The sequence below is a fragment of the Pseudophryne corroboree genome, chromosome 1 (assembly GCF_028390025.1).
Source record: "Pseudophryne corroboree isolate aPseCor3 chromosome 1, aPseCor3.hap2, whole genome shotgun sequence".
NCBI lineage: Eukaryota > Metazoa > Chordata > Amphibia > Anura > Myobatrachidae > Pseudophryne > Pseudophryne corroboree.
Genome location: NC_086444.1, coordinates 171,165,562 through 171,188,327, shown reverse-complemented (window position 1 = coordinate 171,188,327; position 22,766 = coordinate 171,165,562). Strand labels below are relative to the sequence as shown.

Below are 22,766 nucleotides of genomic sequence, written 5' to 3'. Positions count from 1 at the left end.
ACCTCCATCTATTCACAAGGAAAATCCTATTGAAAAAATTCTATAAGAATAGGGAGACCTACCATGATCCCACCCCTTTGCAGAATGAACTTCCATCTACCATCACTACATTAACTGCAGAAGATCAAAGCATAGTGGAAATACTGGAGGAACTTGACACAGAGAGCCCAAGGGACTCTCACCCTCACATATTACAACCCTTTGATGCAACCAAGATTAAAAAGAAATCTACATTTTTTCCGGATGATAAGATCTGTCCTTCTGTCCGGGTCTATCAAGACTTAGTATCCAGAGACTTAGATATTCTCTTTAAAGAATACCATTTTCATCAACCGTATAGTGATAATTTGTCCCAGGATGAGAGATCTGCCTTGAAAGACATCTCCCAATGGCAGGACACCATTATCAAGCCCTCAGACAAGGGGGGTAATGTAGTATTGTGGCCAAGAACTATGTACATTAAGGAACTGAACAAACAACTGAGAGACCGGTCGTGTTATAAACCCTTGATCTTTAACCCGACTCTGGATTTTCAAGCACAATATCATGATATCATTCTACAAGCATTGACCCAAGGTATCATTCCCAAAAGGGATTATGATTTTCTGAAGAATGAAAAACCGATCACACCAACATTATACTTGCTCCCAAAAGTCCACAAAAATGAGACCACACCACCAGGGAGGCCCATTGTCTCTGGCGTAGGTAGTCTCACTGAGAAAGCAAGTATTTATGTTGATCAACATCTGCGACAATTTGTGATTTCTTTACCTTCCTACGTCAGGGACACAATGGATGTCCTAACGAGACTTCAAAACATCACAGTCACCCCTGGTACATGGATAGCAACATATGACATTGAGAGCTTGTACACTAGTATCAATCATGTGAGAGGGTTAGAGGCAGTCAAGTTTTTCTTGGATATGTGCATACAGCACGACTTCAATACTTTTCTCCTCTCCCTGTTGAAGTTTATACTTACCAAAAATTACTTCACATGTAACGACCGGTACTATCTCCAGGTGAGGGGCACAGCTATGGGGATGGCTTGTGCCCCCACGTATGCTGGCCTCTACCTGGGATGGTGGGAGAGGGAAATTGTTTTCCAAGAAAGTCATGAAAAATACACTGAACACATCATAATCTACCTGAGATATATTGATGACGTCCTCATCTTGTGGGACGGCGATCAAATTCTTTTAGAGGAATTTATTTCTATCCTCAATAAGAATGATATGAACCTGAAACTTACGGGTGAAATGAGCCAGGAAACAATTAACTTTTTAGACCTGACGATAAGAATTGAGGACGATGGGTCAATCTCAACTGATGTATTTAGAAAAGTTACGGCTACAAATAGCATCCTACATTCGTCTAGTTCACACTTACCGGCAACTATCAAGGGGATCCCTAAAGGTGAATTGTTACGTACCAAAAGGAATTGTTCAGATCCCATCAGCTTTTCTGTGAGAGAACAACAATTGGTGGACAGACTGAAGCAGAGAGGCTACAGCAATAGGATCATCAAAACAGCAAAACGGGACATTAAAACCTATCCCAGAGAATCCTTACTTGTCCCCAAGGTCAAAATCCCCAAGGAAGAACCAGTGAGATTTATCGGCACTTTTAACAACAAATGGCGTGAAATCAATACTATCCTGCAAAAGCACTGGTCGGTTTTACGAACGGACAACGATCTGAAGGAAATGCTACCTGAAAAAGTACAAACCAGCTGGAGGAGGTCCCGCAACCTCAAGGACATACTAGTCAAGAGTCACCTATCATCCCAAAAAAAACCTATCCATCATAAGACAGGATCTTATTGCTGCAGGCAATGCAAAGCCTGTCAGTATATGATCCCTAAAACTGATTACCAGGATAGGTATGGCAGGAAGTGGCACATTGACAATTACATTGATTGCACAACTTCTGGAGTTGTGTACCAACTAATTTGCCCTTGCAACATGGTATATATCGGTAAGACGATAAGACCATTAAAGGTTAGATTACTTGAGCATGTTGGCAGTATCAGGAATGCTAGACAGGACAAATTGAGATTTAAAACTCTGACCCCTGTAGCCAACCACTTTCTACGCCAGCATAATGGGACCCCGAAGGGCCTCCAAGCGTTTGGCTTGAAACATTTCAGCAAGGGCATTCGGGGGGGTGACATTGATGGTGACCTCCTTAGATTTGAGAGTAAGATGATATTTCTGATGGGAAGTCAACATCCTAAAGGACTGAATGAGAACAACAGTTACTCACCTTTTTTATGATCATAGCAGTGAACTTGCTGCATGTGTAGGACATCACCCCCATTTCCACATTCTAGTTACGTGAACAATGATTTTTGCTAGGTGGGCACTATCACCATGATTTTAATCATGTAAGTTTTTACACATGAAGCAAGAACTGGGCACAAGTTAAGGTATCTTATATGGCCATCATGACAATCCAGTGTCAATATAAATGGCTGAAGAAACCGAGCCAATTTAACTCTGGTCCCCATATAAGAGGAGGACATGTACTTGATATTGGGGTCTGGATAGACCATTAGACATACCATTATCTACTAGTATTTTGCAATAAATATATCTGAACTACTTAGGTTGATAGTAGCAACCTCTGGAATATCAATATTTTTTTATAAGTAACAGATGGGGAACACTGATGGATAATTTAGGAATCTTTTCCAATACTATCAATAAGTTATGAAATTACAGTTGAGTATAGTACTCGTATAGAGCACGAAGAGATGTTCTTCACACACACCACATACACACATATACACGATTTTTTCACGTTTTTTATTTATTAATATTTTTTGATTCACTGTTTGATTTTTCACCATGTTCGCTGATTTGTTCACGTAGCATTAACAGTCACACACACACATGTAAGATTTTATAATTATGGCTCACACTGCACTTACCACACACAATCATTCTCTTTCATCATTTATACACATGGTAGGATGTTTAGCAATTCTACAATTACCATAATATTTTTAATATTTATGGACATACACAATCAACAGGGTCACTAACTAAAATAATGATCCAACACATTCACCACGTTTATTTTTATTTTTTATTTTCAATTTAATCACAGATCTTTTATTACGGATTTTGCTTCAGTTATACACATGTCACAATAATTATTACTATACACTCTTAGGGTTTACAACCATGGATGTATATACTTACCCGAAATCATTTTCTAATTCAATTTATGAGACCATATCTGGAATCAATCACAATTATAACAACAATTGAAGGATTCTATGTAGGAAATAACATATACTGTGCTTAATACACTAGTATAGATTGCTTGTCCATCTATAAAATTCCCTTTCTGATTATAATGCCAGCAAAAGTAAAGAACCCCGTCATGTTGTTACCCGGTAGTGAATTTAGTATAACATTTATTGTAAAATCACATAATGGGGATCCCTCTTCCATTGCTGAATCATGCATGCAATTTATATTGACCAACTTACATAATATCATTTAAAACTTCAATATTTCTTTTATTAATTTGCTCAATACGGAGGAGAGGGGGACACACGTGATGATACTATATGGGAGATTATATGATTGCCACTTTGTATGCCCACGTCTTAGAGGTGATTCTCATTAATTATCCACAGCAGATCATTACCACATCAGAGAGTGTTGCATAATCAGGTATATACGGAGGGGAAGGGATACGTCTCAGTGTCTCTAAACAGCAAGTCACATGACAGCCGAACTGCATTGCGGTTGGTCCGTCTAGCCTTTTTAACGTCTCCGAGCAGGGCGATCGGGTTAGCCCTGATGAAGCGAAAGTGAAACGTGCACGTGGGCGTTTCAGAGCGGCGCCAGGACGCCAGCTCACTTGCTATGTGTCAATAATAGTTTAATGAATGTTTTAAAAAAATGTGTGCATAGAGCTAAATCTACCATAAGAATTCTTAGCCATTAGGTGCAGTGTGTATATGATATAATCAAGCTCATGGATGGGATGAAAGATCACTGATAGGTGATTACAGGTTTACGTTCATTTAATAGGGGGGCCATTGTGCTCAGCATATGATAGAACTGGACCTGAAGCTTATCAGATAGAACAAACCTGATCCAATTCAATCAGTCCATCAGGCAGATATAGTTTTTTAATGACTGAGGGAACTCTGTATGATCAGCAAATACAGTGAACAGCTCACGCTCACTCAATAGCAGTCAGATCCTCTGGGATAGAGGTGAGGTGAGCTATAAGGTGTATATTATATGAGCAATAAAACTTGGAAATAAATAATATACACACAGATATACAGAGTCATTAACTGAATAGCTACATTACCCTAGAGGTAGAATTTCAATCCTGAGCTGATTAGCAAGAACGCATGTGGTCAAATTAGACCAGCATAGCACGCAAGCATATTATGTCATATACTATGGGGAAGGTGTGTAATTAATGCACACAGCAGATCATTTATACCTACTCAACAGTGAGAGCTAGTGTGGCCCAATTGTCGGATATTATCTTCAAACGCGGCTGTGTATATTTTTTGCAGGATACCATACATAATAAATAAATACGGCAGTTTACCAGGGACATCTCAATGAAGTGAATAGAGACCTGCAGTTTAAGTGGCAACTGTTACAATGTATGTAGCAATAATATGAAGGATACTGTTGCTATTCTGTGAGAGAGCAATAGAACAACCACAAGGGAAAGATACAAGTTAACCAACCCGATAAATTTGGTTAGCAGAACATTCAGACTGTGGGAAATTTTGTGCCATAAGTATACACAGCGGACAACTGATATTTATCTTTATGGTGGAAGCACACCTCTGATCAGGTTACTGAGTGTAACCACCAGACAGAGGGGCAGCTTTAGGATTGTATTATAGCAGGATAATCAGGGACATCTTAATAAATCGAATAGAGACCTGCAGTTCAAGTGACAACTATTACAATGAATGTAGTGATGCTATGAAAATTATTTATTACTGCTATTCTATGAGAGGGCAATAGCACAACCATAAGAGAAAGATACCATTGAACCACCTAGATAAATCGAGTTAGTAGAATATTCAGGCTGTGTGAAATTTTGTGTTATATATATACAGCGGACAGCTGACACTTATCCTTAAGGTAGGAAGCGTATCTCTGATCAGGCTACAGAGCGTAACCGATATACAGAGGAGCAGCTTCAGGATCATATTATAGCAGGATATTATATATAATAAATAGACATGATGGTCTACTGGTGACGACTTAACAAAGTGTATGGAAACCTGCAGTCTAAGTGATAACTGTTGTAATGAATGTGGCAAGGCTATAAAATTAACTACTGGTGCTATCTTTTGAGACACCAATAGAACAGCCACAAGTGGGAGATACAAATGAATCCCCCTGAAATCTAGCCAGCATAGTACTTAGACTGTGGGAATTCTGTGTTATAAATAGACACAGCGGATAGCTGACACTTATATTTATCTTTATGGTGGAAATACATCTTTGATACATAAATACTCTTGTCAGGTCACTGAGTGTAACCAATAGACAGAGAAGCAGCCCTAGGATTGTATCACTATAATCACGATTCACTGTAATGCTATAAGACAGCAACCTAATAATTATACGATAAAGCCATACATGAGCCATAATTGCGGGATTTTGAGCAATAACTACTGAGTATCACTGTATGTAGAGTTGACATAACTTGGTTCCTTTCACACATGCACAAATATGAACATGGAATAAAGCCTTAAACCTTAATGAGCAAGGACTGCTGATCACAGTATTATACCCCTCCTTCTAAATTGTAATCAATAAAGATACCTGAATGAATGAGGGTTTACATGAGCAGTTATTTACGTGCGGCCAGGCTCTGACTATAGTTGCACACAGTCAAGCATTATAAATTATATGGACACAATAAAGACACATAGTAGGATCTGTTATTTTTTTATTATTTTTGTGTAATGTTTGTAATTTTGTCTCATGATTTTTCACATTGTCAGGTATTTTATCCATATGGAATTAAAAGTTAAATTTTAAATACTCATTCTTCTTCTTATAGTGCGCCAACAAAGAGACAATCCTTTTCTTTCCATTGTTTCTCTTCTAGCCCATTGTCTATGGCGGCACCCCCACATATCATTGTCAATTGATTTATAATAATAAAATTGGGGAATTATATTAGATTATTATTAGCATTACTAATTGAATTAGAGTCCAGTGCGGAGGATTGTGTTCCCTTCTCCCCTTTTCCCTGAATCTATACCGTCGTCATAGTCATACTAGTTGTTACGAGTATACTACTATCTCTTTATCAACCAGTGTACAGTGCGGTAGTTCACGGCTGTGGCTACCTCTGTGTCGGCAGTCGGCAGGCAGTCCGTCCATCCATAATTGTATTATTATAATATATACCACCTAACCGTGGTTTTTTTTTCATTCTTTATACCGTCATAGTGTCATACTAGTTGTTACGAGTATACTACTATCTCTTTATCAACCAGTGTACAGTGCGGTAGTTCACGGCTGTGGCTACCTCTGTGTCGGCAGTCGGCAGGCAGTCCATCCATCCATAATTGTATTATAATATATACCACCTAACCGTGGTTTTTTTTTCATTCTTTATACCGTCATAGTCAGTCATACTAGTTGTTACGAGTATACTACTATCTCTTTATCAACCAGTGTACAGTGCGGTAGTTCACGGCTGTGGCTACCTCTGTGTCGGCACTCGGCAGGCAGTCCGTCCATCCATAATTGTATTATAATATATACCACCTAACCGTGGTTTTTTTTTCATTCTTTATACCGTCATAGTGTCATACTAGTTGTTACGAGTATACTACTATCTCTTTATCAACCAGTGTACAGTGCGGTAGTTCACGGCTGTGGCTACCTCTGTGTCGGCAGTCGGCAGGCAGTCCGTCCATCCATAATTGTATTATAATATATACCACCTAACCGTGGTTTTTTTTTCATTCTTTATACCGTCATAGTGTCATACTAGTTGTTACGAGTATACTACTATCTCTTTATCAACCAGTGTACAGTGCGGTAGTTCACGGCTGTGGCTACCTCTGTGTCGGAACTCGGCAGGCAGTCCGTCCATCCATAATTGTATTATAATATATACCACCTAACCGTGGTTTTTTTTTCATTCTTTATACCGTCATAGTCAGTCATACTAGTTGTTACGAGTATACTACTATCTCTTTATCAACCAGTGTACAGTGCGGTAGTTCACGGCTGTGGCTACCTCTGTGTCGGAACTCGGCAGGCAGTCCGTCCATCCATAATTGTATTACAATATATACCACCTAACCGTGGTTTTTTTTTCATTCTTTATACCGTCATAGTCAGTCATACTAGTTGTTACGAGTATACTACTATCTCTTTATCAACCAGTGTACAGTGCGGTAGTTCACGGCTGTGGCTACCTCTGTGTCGGAACTCGGCAGGCAGTCCGTCCATCCATAATTGTATTATTATAATATATACCACCTAACCGTGGTTTTTTTTTCATTCTTTATACCGTCATAGTGTCATACTAGTTGTTACGAGTATACTACTATCTCTTTATCAACCAGTGTACAGTGCGGTAGTTCACGGCTGTGGCTACCTCTGTGTCGGCAGTCGGCAGGCAGTCCGTCCATCCATAATTGTATTATAATATATACCACCTAACCGTGGTTTTTTTTTCATTCTTTATACCGTCATAGTCAGTCATACTAGTTGTTACGAGTATACTACTATCTCTTTATCAACCAGTGTACAGTGCGGTAGTTCACGGCTGTGGCTACCTCTGTGTCGGAACTCGGCAGGCAGTCCGTCCATCCATAATTGTATTACAATATATACCACCTAACCGTGGTTTTTTTTTCATTCTTTATACCGTCATAGTCAGTCATACTAGTTGTTACGAGTATACTACTATCTCTTTATCAACCAGTGTACAGTGCGGTAGTTCACGGCTGTGGCTACCTCTGTGTCGGAACTCGGCAGGCAGTCCGTCCATCCATAATTGTATTATTATAATATATACCACCTAACCGTGGTTTTTTTTTCATTCTTTATACCGTCATAGTGTCATACTAGTTGTTACGAGTATACTACTATCTCTTTATCAACCAGTGTACAGTGCGGTAGTTCACGGCTGTGGCTACCTCTGTGTCGGCAGTCGGCAGGCAGTCCGTCCATCCATAATTGTATTATAATATATACCACCTAACCGTGGTTTTTTTTTCATTCTTTATACCGTCATAGTCAGTCATACTAGTTGTTACGAGTATACTACTATCTCTTTATCAACCAGTGTACAGTGCGGTAGTTCACGGCTGTGGCTACCTCTGTGTCGGAACTCGGCAGGCAGTCCGTCCATCCATAATTGTATTACAATATATACCACCTAACCGTGGTTTTTTTTTCATTCTTTATACCGTCATAGTCAGTCATACTAGTTGTTACGAGTATACTACTATCTCTTTATCAACCAGTGTACAGTGCGGTAGTTCACGGCTGTGGCTACCTCTGTGTCGGAACTCGGCAGGCAGTCCGTCCATCCATAATTGTATTACAATATATACCACCTAACCGTGGTTTTTTTTTCATTCTTTATACCGTCATAGTCAGTCATACTAGTTGTTACGAGTATACTACTATCTCTTTATCAACCAGTGTACAGTGCGGTAGTTCACGGCTGTGGCTACCTCTGTGTCGGAACTCGGCAGGCAGTCCGTCCATCCATAATTGTATTATTATAATATATACCACCTAACCGTGGTTTTTTTTTCATTCTTTATACCGTCATAGTGTCATACTAGTTGTTACGAGTATACTACTATCTCTTTATCAACCAGTGTACAGTGCGGTAGTTCACGGCTGTGGCTACCTCTGTGTCGGCAGTCGGCAGGCAGTCCGTCCATCCATAATTGTATTATAATATATACCACCTAACCGTGGGTTTTTTTTCATTCTTTATACCGTCATAGTCAGTCATACTAGTTGTTACGAGTATACTACTATCTCTTTATCAACCAGTGTACAGTGCGGTAGTTCACGGCTGTGGCTACCTCTGTGTCGGAACTCGGCAGGCAGTCCGTCCATCCATAATTGTATTACAATATATACCACCTAACCGTGGTTTTTTTTTCATTCTTTATACCGTCATAGTCAGTCATACTAGTTGTTACGAGTATACTACTATCTCTTTATCAACCAGTGTACAGTGCGGTAGTTCACGGCTGTGGCTACCTCTGTGTCGGCACTCGGCAGGCAGTCCGTCCATCCATAATTGTATTACAATATATACCACCTAACCGTGGTTTTTTTATACCACCTAACCGTGGCAGTCCGTCCATAATTGTATACTAGTATCCAATCCATCCATCTCCATTGTTTACCTGAGGTGCCTTTTAGTTCTGCCTATAAAATATGGAGAACAAAAAAGTTGAGGTTCCAAAATTAGGGAAAGATCAAGATCCACTTCCACCTCGTGCTGAAGCTGCTGCCACTAGTCATGGCCGAGACGATGAAATGCCAGCAACGTCGTCTGCCAAGGCCGATGCCCAATGTCATAGTACAGAGCATGTCAAATCCAAAACACCAAATATCAGAAAAAAAAGGACTCCAAAACCTAAAATAAAATTGTCGGAGGAGAAGCGTAAACTTGCCAATATGCCATTTACCACACGGAGTGGCAAGGAACGGCTGAGGCCCTGGCCTATGTTCATGGCTAGTGGTTCAGCTTCACATGAGGATGGAAGCACTCAGCCTCTCGCTAGAAAAATGAAACGACTCAAGCTGGCAAAAGCACAGCAAAGAACTGTGCGTTCTTCGAAATCCCAAATCCACAAGGAGAGTCCAATTGTGTCGGTTGCGATGCCTGACCTTCCCAACACTGGATGTGAAGAGCATGCGCCTTCCACCATTTGCACGCCCCCTGCAAGTGCTGGAAGGAGCACCCGCAGTCCAGTTCCTGATAGTGAGATTGAAGATGTCAGTGTTGAAGTCCACCAGGATGCGGAGGATATGGGTGTTGCTGGCGCTGGGGAGGAAATTGACCAGGAGGATTCTGATGGTGAGGTGGTTTGTTTAAGTCAGGCACCCGGGGAGACACCTGTTGTCCGTGGGAGGAATATGGCCGTTGACATGCCAGGTGAAAATACCAAAAAAATCAGCTCTTCGGTGTGGAGGTATTTCACCAGAAATGCGGACAACAGGTGTCAAGCCGTGTGTTCCCTTTGTCAAGCTGTAATAAGTAGGGGTAAGGACGTTAACCACCTCGGAACATCCTCCCTTATACGTCACCTGCAGCGCATTCATAATAAGTCAGTGACAAGTTCAAAAACTTTGGGTGACAGCGGAAGCAGTCCACTGACCAGTAAATCCCTTCCTCTTGTAACCAAGCTCACGCAAACCACCCCACCAACTCCCTCAGTGTCAATTTCCTCCTTCCCCAGGAATGCCAATAGTCCTGCAGGCCATGTCACTGGCAATTCTGACGATTCCTCTCCTGCCTGGGATTCCTCCGATGCATCCTTGCGTGTAACGCCTACTGCTGCTGGCGCTGCTGTTGTTGCTGCTGGGAGTCGATGGTCATCCCAGAGGGGAAGTCGTAAGACCACTTTTACTACTTCCACCAAGCAATTGACTGTCCAACAGTCATTTGCGAGGAAGATTAAATATCACAGCAGTCATCCTACTGCAAAGCGGATAACTGAGGCCTTGACATCCTGGGTGGTGAGAAACGTGGTTCCGGTATCCATCATTACTGCAGAGCCAACTAGAGACTTGTTGGAGGTACTGTGTCCCCGGTACCAAATACCATCTAGGTTCCATTTCTCTAGGCAGGCGATACCGAAAATGTACACAGACCTCAGAAAAAGAGTCACCAGTGTCCTAAAAAATGCAGCTGTACCCAATGTCCACTTAACCACGGACATGTGGACAAGTGGAGCAGGGCAGGGTCAGGACTATATGACTGTGACAGCCCACTGGGTAGATGTATGGACTCCCGCCGCAAGAACAGCAGCGGCGGCACCAGTAGCAGCATCTCGCAAACGCCAACTCGTTCCTAGGCAGGCTACGCTTTGTATCACCGGTTTCCAGAATACGCACACAGCTGAAAACCTCTTACGGCAACTGAGGAAGATCATTGCGGAATGGCTTACCCCAATTGGACTCTCCTGTGGATTTGTGGCATCGGACAACGCCAGCAATATTGTGCGTGCATTACATCTGGGCAAATTCCAGCACGTCCCATGTTTTGCACATACCTTGAATTTGGTGGTGCAGAATTTTTTAAAAAACGACAGGGGCGTGCAAGAGATGCTGGCGGTGGCCAGAAAAATTGCGGGACACTTTCGGCGTACAGGCAGCACGTACAGAAGACTGGAGCACCACCAAAAACGCCTGAACCTGCCCTGCCATCATCTGAAGCAGGAGGTGGTAACGAGGTGGAATTCAACCCTCTATATGCTTCAGAGGTTGGAGGAGCAGCAAAAGGCCATTCAAGCCTATACAACTGACCACGATATAGGAGGTGGAATGCACCTGTCTCAAGCGCAGTGGAGAATGATTTCAACGTTGTGCAAGGTTCTGCAACCTTTTGAACTTGCCACACGTGAAGTCAGTTCAGACACTGCCAGTCTGAGTCAGGTCATTCCCCTCATCAGGCTTTTGCAGAAGAAGCTGGAGACATTGAAGGAGGAGCTAAGACAGAGCGATTCCGCTAGGCATGTGGGACTTGTGGATGGAGCCCTTAATTCGCTTAACAAGGATTCACGGGTGGTCAATCTGTTGAAATCAGAGCACTACATTTTGGCCACCGTGCTCGATCCTAGATTTAAAACCTACCTTGGATCTCTCTTTCCGGCGCACACAAGTCTGCTGGGTTTCAAAGACCTGCTGGTGAGAAAATTGTCAAGTCAAGCGGAACGCGACCTGTCAACATCTCCTCCTTCACATTCTCCCGCAACTGGGGGTGCGAGGAAAAGGCTCAGAATTCCGAGCCCACCCGCTGGCGGTGATGCAGGGCAGTCTGGAGCGACTGCTGATGCTGACATCTGGTCCGGACTGAAGGACCTGACAACCATTACGGACATGTCGTCTACTGTCACTGCATATGATTCTATCACCATTGATAGAATGGTGGAGGATTATATGAGTGACCGCATCCAAGTAGGCACGTCACACAGTCCGTACTTATACTGGCAGGAAAAAGAGGCAATTTGGAGGCCCTTGCACAAACTGGCTTTATTCTACCTAAGTTGCCCTCCCACAAGTGTGTACTCCGAAAGAGTGTTTAGTGCCGCCGCTCACCTTGTCAGCAATCGGCGTACGAGGTTACATCCAGAAAATGTGGAGAAGATGATGTTCATTAAAATGAATTATAATCAATTCCTCCGCGGAGACATTGACCAGCAGCAATTGCCTCCACAAAGTACACAGGGAGCTGACATGGTGGATTCCAGTGGGGACGAATTGATAATCTGTGAGGAGGGGGATGTACACGGTGATATATCGGAGGATGATGATGAGGTGGACATCTTGCCTCTGTAGAGCCAGTTTGTGCAAGGAGAGATTAATTGCTTCTTTTTTGGTGGGGGTCCAAACCAACCCGTCATTTCAGTCACAGTCGTGTGGCAGACCCTGTCACTGAAATGATGGGTTGGTTAAAGTGTGCATGTCCTGTTTTGTTTATACAACATAAGGGTGGGTGGGAAGGGCCCAAGGACAATTCCATCTTGCACCTCTTTTTTCTTTTATTTTTCTTTGCATCATGTGCTGTTTGGGGAGGGTTTTTTGGAAGGGACATCCTGCGTGACACTGCAGTGCCACTCCTAGATGGGCCCGGTGTTTGTGTCGGCCACTAGGGTCGCTAATCTTACTCACACAGCTACCTCATTGCGCCTCTTTTTTTCTTTGCGTCATGTGCTGTTTGGGGAGGGTTTTTTGGAAGGGACATCCTGCGTGACACTGCAGTGCCACTCCTAGATGGGCCCGGTGTTTGTGTCGGCCACTAGGGTCGCTTATCTTTCTCACACAGTCAGCTACCTCATTGCGCCTCTTTTTTTCTTTGCGTCATGTGCTGTTTGGGGAGGGTTTTTTGGAAGGGACATCCTGCGTGACACTGCAGTGCCACTCCTAGATGGGCCAGGTGTTTGTGTCGGCCACTAGGGTCGCTAATCTTACTCACACAGCTACCTCATTGCGCCTCTTTTTTTCTTTGCGTCATGTGCTGTTTGGGGAGGGTTTTTTGGAAGGGACATCCTGCGTGACACTGCAGTGCCACTCCTAGATGGGCCCGGTGTTTGTGTCGGCCACTAGGGTCGCTAATCTTGTCATGTGCTGTTTGGGGAGGGTTTTTTGGAAGGGACATCCTGCGTGACACTGCAGTGCCACTCCTAGATGGGCCCGGTGTTTGTGTCGGCCACTAGGGTCGCTTATCTTTCTCACACAGTCAGCTACCTCATTGCGCCTCTTTTTTTCTTTGCGTCATGTGCTGTTTGGGGAGGGTTTTTTGGAAGGGACATCCTGCGTGACACTGCAGTGCCACTCCTAGATGGGCCCGGTGTTTGTGTCGGCCACTAGGGTCGCTTATCTTTCTCACACAGTCAGCTACCTCATTGCGCCTCTTTTTTTCTTTGCGTCATGTGCTGTTTGGGGAGGGTTTTTTGGAAGGGACATCCTGCGTGACACTGCAGTGCCACTCCTAGATGGGCCCAGTGTTTGTGTCGGCCACTAGGGTCGCTTATCTTTCTCACACAGTCAGCTACCTCATTGCGCCTCTTTTTTTCTTTGCGTCATGTGCTGTTTGGGGAGGGTTTTTTGGGAGGGACATCCTGCGTGACACTGCAGTGCCACTCCTAGATGGGCCCGGTGTTTGTGTCGGCCACTAGGGTCGCTAATCTTACTCACACAGCTACCTCATTGCGCCTCTTTTTTTCTTTGCGTCATGTGCTGTTTGGGGAGGGTTTTTTGGAAGGGACATCCTGCGTGACACTGCAGTGCCACTCCTAGATGGGCCAGGTGTTTGTGTCGGCCACTAGGGTCGCTGAGCTTAGTCATCCAGCGACCTCGGTGCAAATTTTAGGACTAAAAATAATATTGTGAGGTGTAAGGTGTTCAGAATAGACTGAAAATGAGTGTTAATTATGGTTATTGAGGTTAATAATACTATGGGATCAAAATGACCCCCAAATTCAATGTTTTAAGCTGTTTTTTAGGGTTTTTTGAAAAAACCACCCGAATCCAAAACACACCCGAATCCGACAAAAAAAATTCGGTGAGGTTTTGCCAAAACGCGGTCGAACCCAAAACACGTCCGCGGAACCGAACCCAAAACCAAAACACAAAACCCGAAAAATTTCAGGCGCTCATCTCTAGTGTGTGTAAGCGGCGCTACTAGGGGGCATATATAATGGCCATATTTAATGGGGCATAACAACTAACTGGGGGCATATCTAATGGGGCATAACAAGTGACTGGGGGCATATCTAATGGTGCATAACAAGTGACTGGGGGCATATGTACTGGGGACATATCTACTGGGGCATAACAACTGACTGGGGGTATATCTACTGGGGGCATAACTACTGACTGGGGATAACTACTGACTTGGGGCATAACTACTGGGGGCAGGCTAATTATTAAGTTGATAATTTTTGTATGGCCCCCGAAGGATTTTAAAAATATCCAAATGGCCCTTGGTAGAAAAAAGGTTCCCCACCCCTGGTCTATGACAACTTGAGTTGATTTTTTTAATGTACTGTTGTTTATTTATGCCTTATGTTTATGTATATGCGTTTCTCTTTCCTATGCTGTCTTATGGCTCGTGATATTTCGGGATCCGGTCTGAGGATCGACACTGTCTAGGTCGACATTGTTTAGGTTGACCACTATAGGTCGAAAGTCACTGGGTCGACAGGGTTGGAAGGTCGACAGGTCAAAAGGTCGACATGAGTTTTTCACAATTTTTTTCATTTTTAATGATCCACGTGTACGATTGGAACGGTAATCTGTGCCGAGCAAAGCAGTAGCGGAGTGAGGCACCTTTCCCGAAGCATGGCGAGCGAAGCGAGCCATGCAAGGGGACGGTGCACTAATTGGGGTTCCCGGTCACTCTATGAAGAAAACGACACCAAAAAAAAACAAAACCTCATGTCGACCTTTTGACCTGTTGACCTAGCACATGTCGACCTAGAAACCCTGTCAACCTTCCAACCCTGTCGACCTAGTGGCTGTCAACCTATAGTGGTCAACCTAAACATTGTCGACCTAGACACTGTCGATCTAATGATCCACACCGGATATTTCTTTGCCTTCTTTTTCCTGTGTATGTTTCTACTGATTTTACTTATTTTAAGGCTATATGTATGTATTTTAACCCAGGCCAGTTTATTAAAAACCGGGAGAAGAAGCCCGCCGGAAAAGGGGCGGAGCTTATTCTCCTCAGCACTCAGCGCCATTTTCCTGCTCAGCTACGCTGGTGAGGAAGGCTCCCAGGACTCTCCCCTGCACTGCACTACAGAAACAGGGTAACAAAGAGAAGGGGGGCATAAATTGGCGATATTTATATATTAAGAGCGCATATATAGTAAACAACACCTTCTAGGGTTGTTTATATACATTTATAGCGCTTTTGGTGTGTGCTGGCAAACTCTCCCTCTGTCTCCCCAAAGGGCTAGTGGGTCCTGTCCTCTATCAGAGCATTCCCTATGTGTGTGCTGTATGTCGGTACGTGTGTGTCGACATGTATGAGGAAAATATTGGTGAGGAGGCGGAGCAAATTGCCTGTAATGGTGATGTCACTCTCTAGGGAGTCGACACCGGAATGGATGGCTTATTTATGGAAATTACGTGACAATGTCAACACGCTGCAAGCCGGTTGACGACATGAGAGGGCCGGCGAACAAATTAGTATCTGTCCAGGCGTCTCAAACACCGTCAGGGGCTGTAAAATGCCCATTTACCTCAGTCGGTCGACACAGACCCAGACACGGACACTGATTTCAGTGTCGACGGTGAAAAAAAAAAAAAACGTATTTTCTTTTAGGGCCACACGTTAAGGGCAATGAAGGAGGTGTTACATATTTCTGATACTCCAAGTACCACAAAAAAAGGGTATTATGTGTGAGGTGAAAAAACTACCTGTAGTTTTTCCTGAATCAGATAAATTAAATGAAGTGTGTGATGATGCGTGGGTTTCCCCCGATAGAAAATTATTGGCGGTATACCCTTTCCCGCCAGAAGTTAAGGCGCGGTGGGAAACACCCCTCAGGGTGGATAAGGCGCTCACACGCTTATCAGAACAAGTGGCGGTACCATCTACGGATAGGGCCGTACTTAAGGAGCCAGCTGATAGGAGGCTGAAAAATATCCTAAAAAGTATACACACACATGCTGGTGTTATACTGCGACCAGCGATCGCCTCAGCCTGGATGTGCAGAGCTGAGGTGGCTTGGTCGGATTCCCTGATTAAAAATATTGATACCTTTGACAGGGACAGTATTTTATTGACTATAGAGCATTTAAAGGATGCATTTCTATATATGCGAGATGCGCAGAGGGATATTTGCACTCTGGCATCAAGAGTAAATGCGATGTCCATATCTGCAAGAAGATGTTTATGGACACGACAGTGGTCAGGTGATGCAGATTCCAAACGGCACAAAGATGTATTGCCGTATAAAGGGGAGGAGTTATTTGGGGTCGGTCCATGGGACCTGGTGGCCAGGGCAACTGCTGGAAAATCCACCGTTTTTTACCCTAAGTCACATCTCTGCAGAAAAAGACACCGTCTTTTCAGCCTCAGTCCTTTCGTCCCTATAAGAGTCATATCTGCCCAGGGATAGAGGAAAGGGAAGAAGACTGCAGCAGGCAGCCCATTCCCAGGAATAGAAGCCCTTCGCCGCTTCTACCAAGTTCTCAGCATGACGCTGGGACCGTACAGGACCCCTGGATCCTACAAGTAGTATCCAAGGGGTACAGATTGGAATGTCGAGAGGTTTCCCCCCTCGCAGGTTCCTGTAGTCTGCTGTACCAATGTCTCCCTCCGACAGGGAGGCAGTATTGAAAACAATTCACAAGCTGTATTCCCAGCAGGTGATAATAAAATTACCCCTCCGACAACAAGGAAAGGGGTATTACTCCACACTATATGGTGGTACTGAAGGCTAGGTGAGACCTATTCTAAATCTAAAAAATTTGAACACTTACAAGGGTTCAAATCCAGATAGAGTCACTCAGAGCAGTGATAGCAAAGAACAAGGGGACTATATGGTGTCCCGGGACATCAGGGATGCTTACCTCCATGTCCCAAAATTTGCCTTTTCTCACCAAGGGTACCTCAAGTTCGTGGTACAGAACTGTCACTATCAGTTTCAAGACGATGCCGTTGGATTGTCCAAGGCACCCCGGGGTCCTTACCAAGGTAATGACCGAAAGGAGGATTCGTCTTCAAAGAAAATGGACGACCTCCTGATAAGAACAAGGTCCAGAGAACAGTTGGAGGTCGGAGTAGCACTATCTCAAGTAGTTCTACGACAGCACGGGTGGATTCTAAATATTCCAAAACCGCAGTTGTTCCGACGACACGTCTGCTGGTCCTAGGGATGATTTTGGACACAGTCCAGGAAAAGGTGTTTCTCCCAGAGGAGAAAGCCAGGGAGTTATCCGAGCTAATCGGGATCCTCCTAAAACCAGGAAAAGTGTCAGTGCATCATTGCACAAGAGTCCTGGTAAAAAAAAAAAAAAAAATGGTGGCTTATTACGAAGCGCTTCCATTCGGCAGATTTCACGCAAGAACTCTTCAGTGGGATCTGCTGGACAAATGGTCCGGATCGCATCTTCAGATGCATCAGCGGATAACCCTATATCCAAGGACAAGGGTGTCTCTCCTGTGGTGATTACAGAGTGCTCATCTTCTAGAGGGCCGCAGATTCGGCATTCAGGATTAGATGCTCGTGACCACGGAGGCCAGCCTGAGAGGCTGGGGAGCAGTCACACAAGGAGTGTGATCAAGTCTGGAGAATTCTCTCCACATAAATATACTGGAGCTAAGAGCAAATTTATAATGCTCTAAGCTTAGCAAGACCTCTGCTTCAAGGTCAGCCGGTATTGATCCAGTGGGATAACATCACGGCAGTCGCCCACGTAAACAGAAAGGGCGGCACAAGAAGCAGGAGGGCAGTGGCAAAACTGCAAGGATTTTTCGCTAGGCGGAAAATCATGTGATAGCACTGTCAGCAGTGTTCATTCCGGGAGTGGACGACTGGGAAGCAGACTTCCTCAGCAGGCACGACCTCCACCCGGGAGAGTGGGAACTTCATCGGGAAGTTTTCCGCATGATTGGGAACCGTTGGGAAAGACCAAAGGTGGACATGATGGCGTCCCGCCCGAACAAAAAATGGGACAGGTATTGCGCCAGGTCACGAGACCTTCAGGCGATAGCTGTGGACGTCCTGGTAACACCGTGGGTGTAACAGTCGGTGTATGTGTTCCCTCCTCTGCTTCTCATAACCAAGGTATTGAGAATTAAAAGACATAGAGGAGTAAGAACTATACTCGTGGCTCCGGATTGGCCAAGAGGGACTTGGTAACCGGAACTTCAAGAGATGCTCACAGAGGACTAATGGCCTCGGGAGCTAAGAAGGGATTTGCTTTCAGCAAGTACCATGTCTGTTCCAAGAGGAACCGTGGCATCGGCCTTTAAGAAAGGACCTGCTCCAGCAGGGACCTTGTCTGTTCCAAGACTTACCGCGACTGCGTTTGACGGCATGGCGGTTTGAACGCCGGATCCTAAGGGAAAAGGCATTCCAGAAGAGGTCATACCTACCCTGGTCAAAGCCAGGAAGGAGGTGACCGCACAACGTTATCACCACATGTGGTAAAAATATGTTGCGTGGGTGAGGCCAGGAAGGCCCCACGAAAAAATTTCAACTAGGTCGATTTCTGCACTTCCTGCAAACAGGAGTGTCTATGAGCCTCAAATTGGGGTCCATTAAGGTTCAAGTTTCGGCCCTATAGATTTTCTTCCAAAAAGAATTGGCTTCAGTTCCTGAAGTCCAGACGTTTGTCAAGGGAGTATTGCATATACAGCCCTTGTGTGCCTCCAGTGGCACCGTGGGATCTCAACGTAGTGTTGGGATTCCTCAAATCATATTGGTTTGAACCACTCAAATCTGTGGATTTGAAATATCTCACATGGAAAGTGACCATGCTGTTGGCCCTGGCCTCGGCCAGGCGATTGTCAAAATTGGCGGCTTTGTCTTACAAAAGCCCATATTTGATTTTCCATTCGGACAGGGCAGAACTGCGGACTCGTCCCCAGTTTCTTCCTAAGGTGGTGTCAGCGTTTCACCTGAAACAACCTATTGTGGTGCCTGCGGCTACTAGGGACTTGGAGGACTCCAAGTTGCTAGACGTTGTCAGGGCCCTGAAAATATATATATATATATATATATATATATATAATTCCAGGACGGCTGGAGTCAGAAAGTCTGACTTGCTGTTTATATTGTAGGCACCCAAAAAGCTGGGTGCTCCTGCTTCTAAGCAGACTATTGCTCGTTGGATTTGTAGTACAATTCAGCTTGCACATTCTGTGGCAGGCCTGCCACAGCCAAAATATGTAAATGCCCATTCCACAAGGAAGGTGGGCTCATCTTGGGCGGCTGCCCGAGGGGTCTCGGCTTTACAACTTTGCCGAGCAGCTACTTGGTCAGGGGCAAACACGTTTGCTAAATTCTACAAATTTGATACCCTGGCTGAGGAGGACCTGGAGTTCTCTCATTCGGTGCAGCAGAGTCATCCGCACTCTCCCGCCCGTTTGGGAGCTTTGGTATAATCCCCATGGTCCTGACGGAGTCCCCAGCATCCACTAGGACGTTAGAGAAAATAAGATTTTACTTACCGATAAATCTATTTCTCATAGTCCGTAGTGGATGCTGGGCGCCCATCCCAAGTGCGGATTGTCTGCATTACTTGTACATAGTTATTGTTACAAAAAAATCGGGTTATTATTGTTGTGAGCCATCTTTTTTAGAGGCTACTTCATTGTTATCATACTGTTAACTGGGTTCAAATCACAAGTTGTACGGTGTGATTGGTGTGGCTGGTATGAGTCTTACCCGGGATTCAAGATCCTTCCTTATTGTGTACGCTCGTCCGGGCACAGTACCTAACTGAGGCTTGGAGGGGGGTCATAGGGGGAGGAGCCAGTACACACCATGTGATCCTAAAAGCTTGCTTTTGTGCCCTGTCTCCTGCGGAGCCGCTATTCCCCATGGTCCTGACGGAGTCCCCAGCATCCACTACGGACTATGAGAAATAGATTTATCGGTAAGTAAAATCTTATTTTTTAAATCACACTGGATAGTCTGTTTGTGGCTATAAGCAGTGACGGAACTACCGCCAGTGCAAGCAGTGCCTTGCACTGGGGCCCGCCACCGTCAAGGGGCCCAAAGCTAGCACGGCATGTAATGAGTCAAACTGACTCATTACATGCCGCTGTGTGCTGCGGGCCACCGCCGCCCACCGAGAAGAGGAGCAGCAGGGACGCAGCAGCCACGAGGGGGGGGGAGAGGAGGAGGAGGGAGCCGCAGCCAGAGCCAGCGCTTCCATTAGGCAGCTGCCTATGGGCGCTGAGGCCAGATTGGGCGGACCACTGTGACTGCCTGTGAGAAAAATAACGGGCCGGGGGGGGGGGGGGAGGAAACAATTGCCAGACGCCTGCCTCACCAGGTCCGCTGGCTTCATGATCTGCGGCTCCCGAACGGGTGTCCCTCCAGCTGCTGCCCGCCGCATCTGCCCTGTGAATATGAGCCATCCCCGAAACGGAGCTCCACTCACCTGTTCCTGGATGCACCATCTTGAAGTCCCTACCTCCTGCTTTCTCCCGGCTCCCTGTTCCGCAGGTAACATCACTGGAGTCCGAGGGGTGAACAGGTTGAGCGCCACTACGTGAGGGACTGGCGCTACAAAGGAGACTGCGGGCGGCCCTCTTGATGCTGTTTCCTGTCTGAATGGATAATGGTCCCCTACTCCTGCAGCATACAATCTTATCTCCTTGTACTGGCCCCTATTATACTGTGCATTTTGTTTTGGGACTGACTCTCTCTGCATCAACGGGACTCCCTCCTCTGCAGCAATAAATGTGCCCTCTCTATAAAGTTCAGGACTCCTTTTCCTTCACTGTAGCTGAGTTTGGATTTGAAGTGTTCATTTGGGAGATATATATATATATATATATATATACACACAGATAGTGGCATCAGCGGCACTCCCGGTCTTAACCTATAATGACAGGTCCAGTCCCTGTATAGTGCAACGTTTCGATTTAATTTCAATCGTCGTCAGTATCTATCTATCTATCTATCTATCTATCTATCTGTTTGCCGTAATGTGTAAAAAGGGGACGCTGTCTGCCGTTATGTGTAAAAAGGGGGACTGTCTACCATAATGTGTAAAAAAGGGGACTCTGTCTGCCGTAATGTGTAAAAACGGGGACGCTGTCTGCCGTAATGTGTAAAAAGGGACGCTGTCTGCCGTAATGTGTAAAAAGGGACGCTGTCTGCCGTAATGTGTAAAAAGGGGACGCTGTCTGCCGTAATGTGTAAAAACGGGATGCTGTCTGCCGTTATGAGTAAAAAGGTAACGCTGTCTGCCGTAATGTGTAAAAGGGGGTGCTGTCTGCCGTAATGTGTAAAAGGGGGTGCTGTCTGCCGTAATGTGTAAAAAGGGGGCACTGTCTGCCGTAATGTGTAAAAAGGGACGCTGTCTGCCGTAATGTGTAAAAAGAGGACACTGTCTGCCCGTTATGTGTAAAAAGGTAACGCTGTCTGCCGTAATGTGTAAAAAGGGGGCGCTGTCTGCCGTAATGTGTAAAAACGGGACGCTGTCTGACGTTATGTGTAAAAAGGTAACGCTGTCTGCCGTAATGTGTAAAAAGGGGGCGCTAGCTGCCGTAATGTGTAAAAAGGGGACGCCGTCGGACGTAATGTGTAAAAAAGGGGACGCCGTCTGCCATAATGTGTAAAAACGGGACACTGTCTGCCGTTATGTGTAAAAAAGGGACGCTGTCTGCCGTAATGTGTAAAAAGGGGACACTCTGCCGTAGTTTATGGGCAGACTAGATGGGCCAAGTGGTTCTTATCTGCCGTCAAATTCTATGTTTCTATGTAGTGTGTAAAAAAAGGACGCTGTCTGCCATAATGTGTAAAAAGGGGACGCTGTCTGCCATAATGTGTAAAAAGGGGGACTGTCTGCCGTAATGTGTAAAAATGGGACGCTGTCTGCCGTAATGTGTAAAAAGGGGACGCCGTCTGCCGTAATCTGTAAAAAAGGGGACGCCGTCTGCCGTAATGTGTAAAAACGGGACACTGTCTGCCGTAATGTGTAAAAGGGGACGCTGTCTGCCGTGATGTCTAAAAAGGGGAATCTGTCCACCGTAATGCGTTAAAGGGGCTCTACTTGGTGTAGTGGTGCTACTGTGTAGCGTAATTTGAATAATGGAGACTACTGTGCACCGTTATATGAATTGGTATTATTTTGTGGCCACACCCCTTCCCCATGAAGCCATGCCCCTATATTTTTTGCGCGCGCCTACGGCGCGCACTGCCCCTGTTTTGCATAGGGGGGGCTACAACGCCGTTGCAAACAGCGCTAAAATGTCTAGTTACGGCACTGTTGCTAGGTATCTATTTCCCTGGCCCTGAGCAGGTCCCCCTCACCAGATCCTCTCCTGGGGTGAGGGGGTGG

At 45.0% G+C, this 22,766-nt stretch overlaps 1 protein-coding gene across 1 annotated transcript in view; it reads left to right on the top strand.

Annotated features, from left to right (window-relative positions):
* LOC134892612 (baculoviral IAP repeat-containing protein 1-like) overlaps positions 1-22,766 on the top strand; it is a 177,773-nt gene that overhangs the window by 99,632 nt on the left and 55,375 nt on the right. The window lies entirely within an intron of this gene.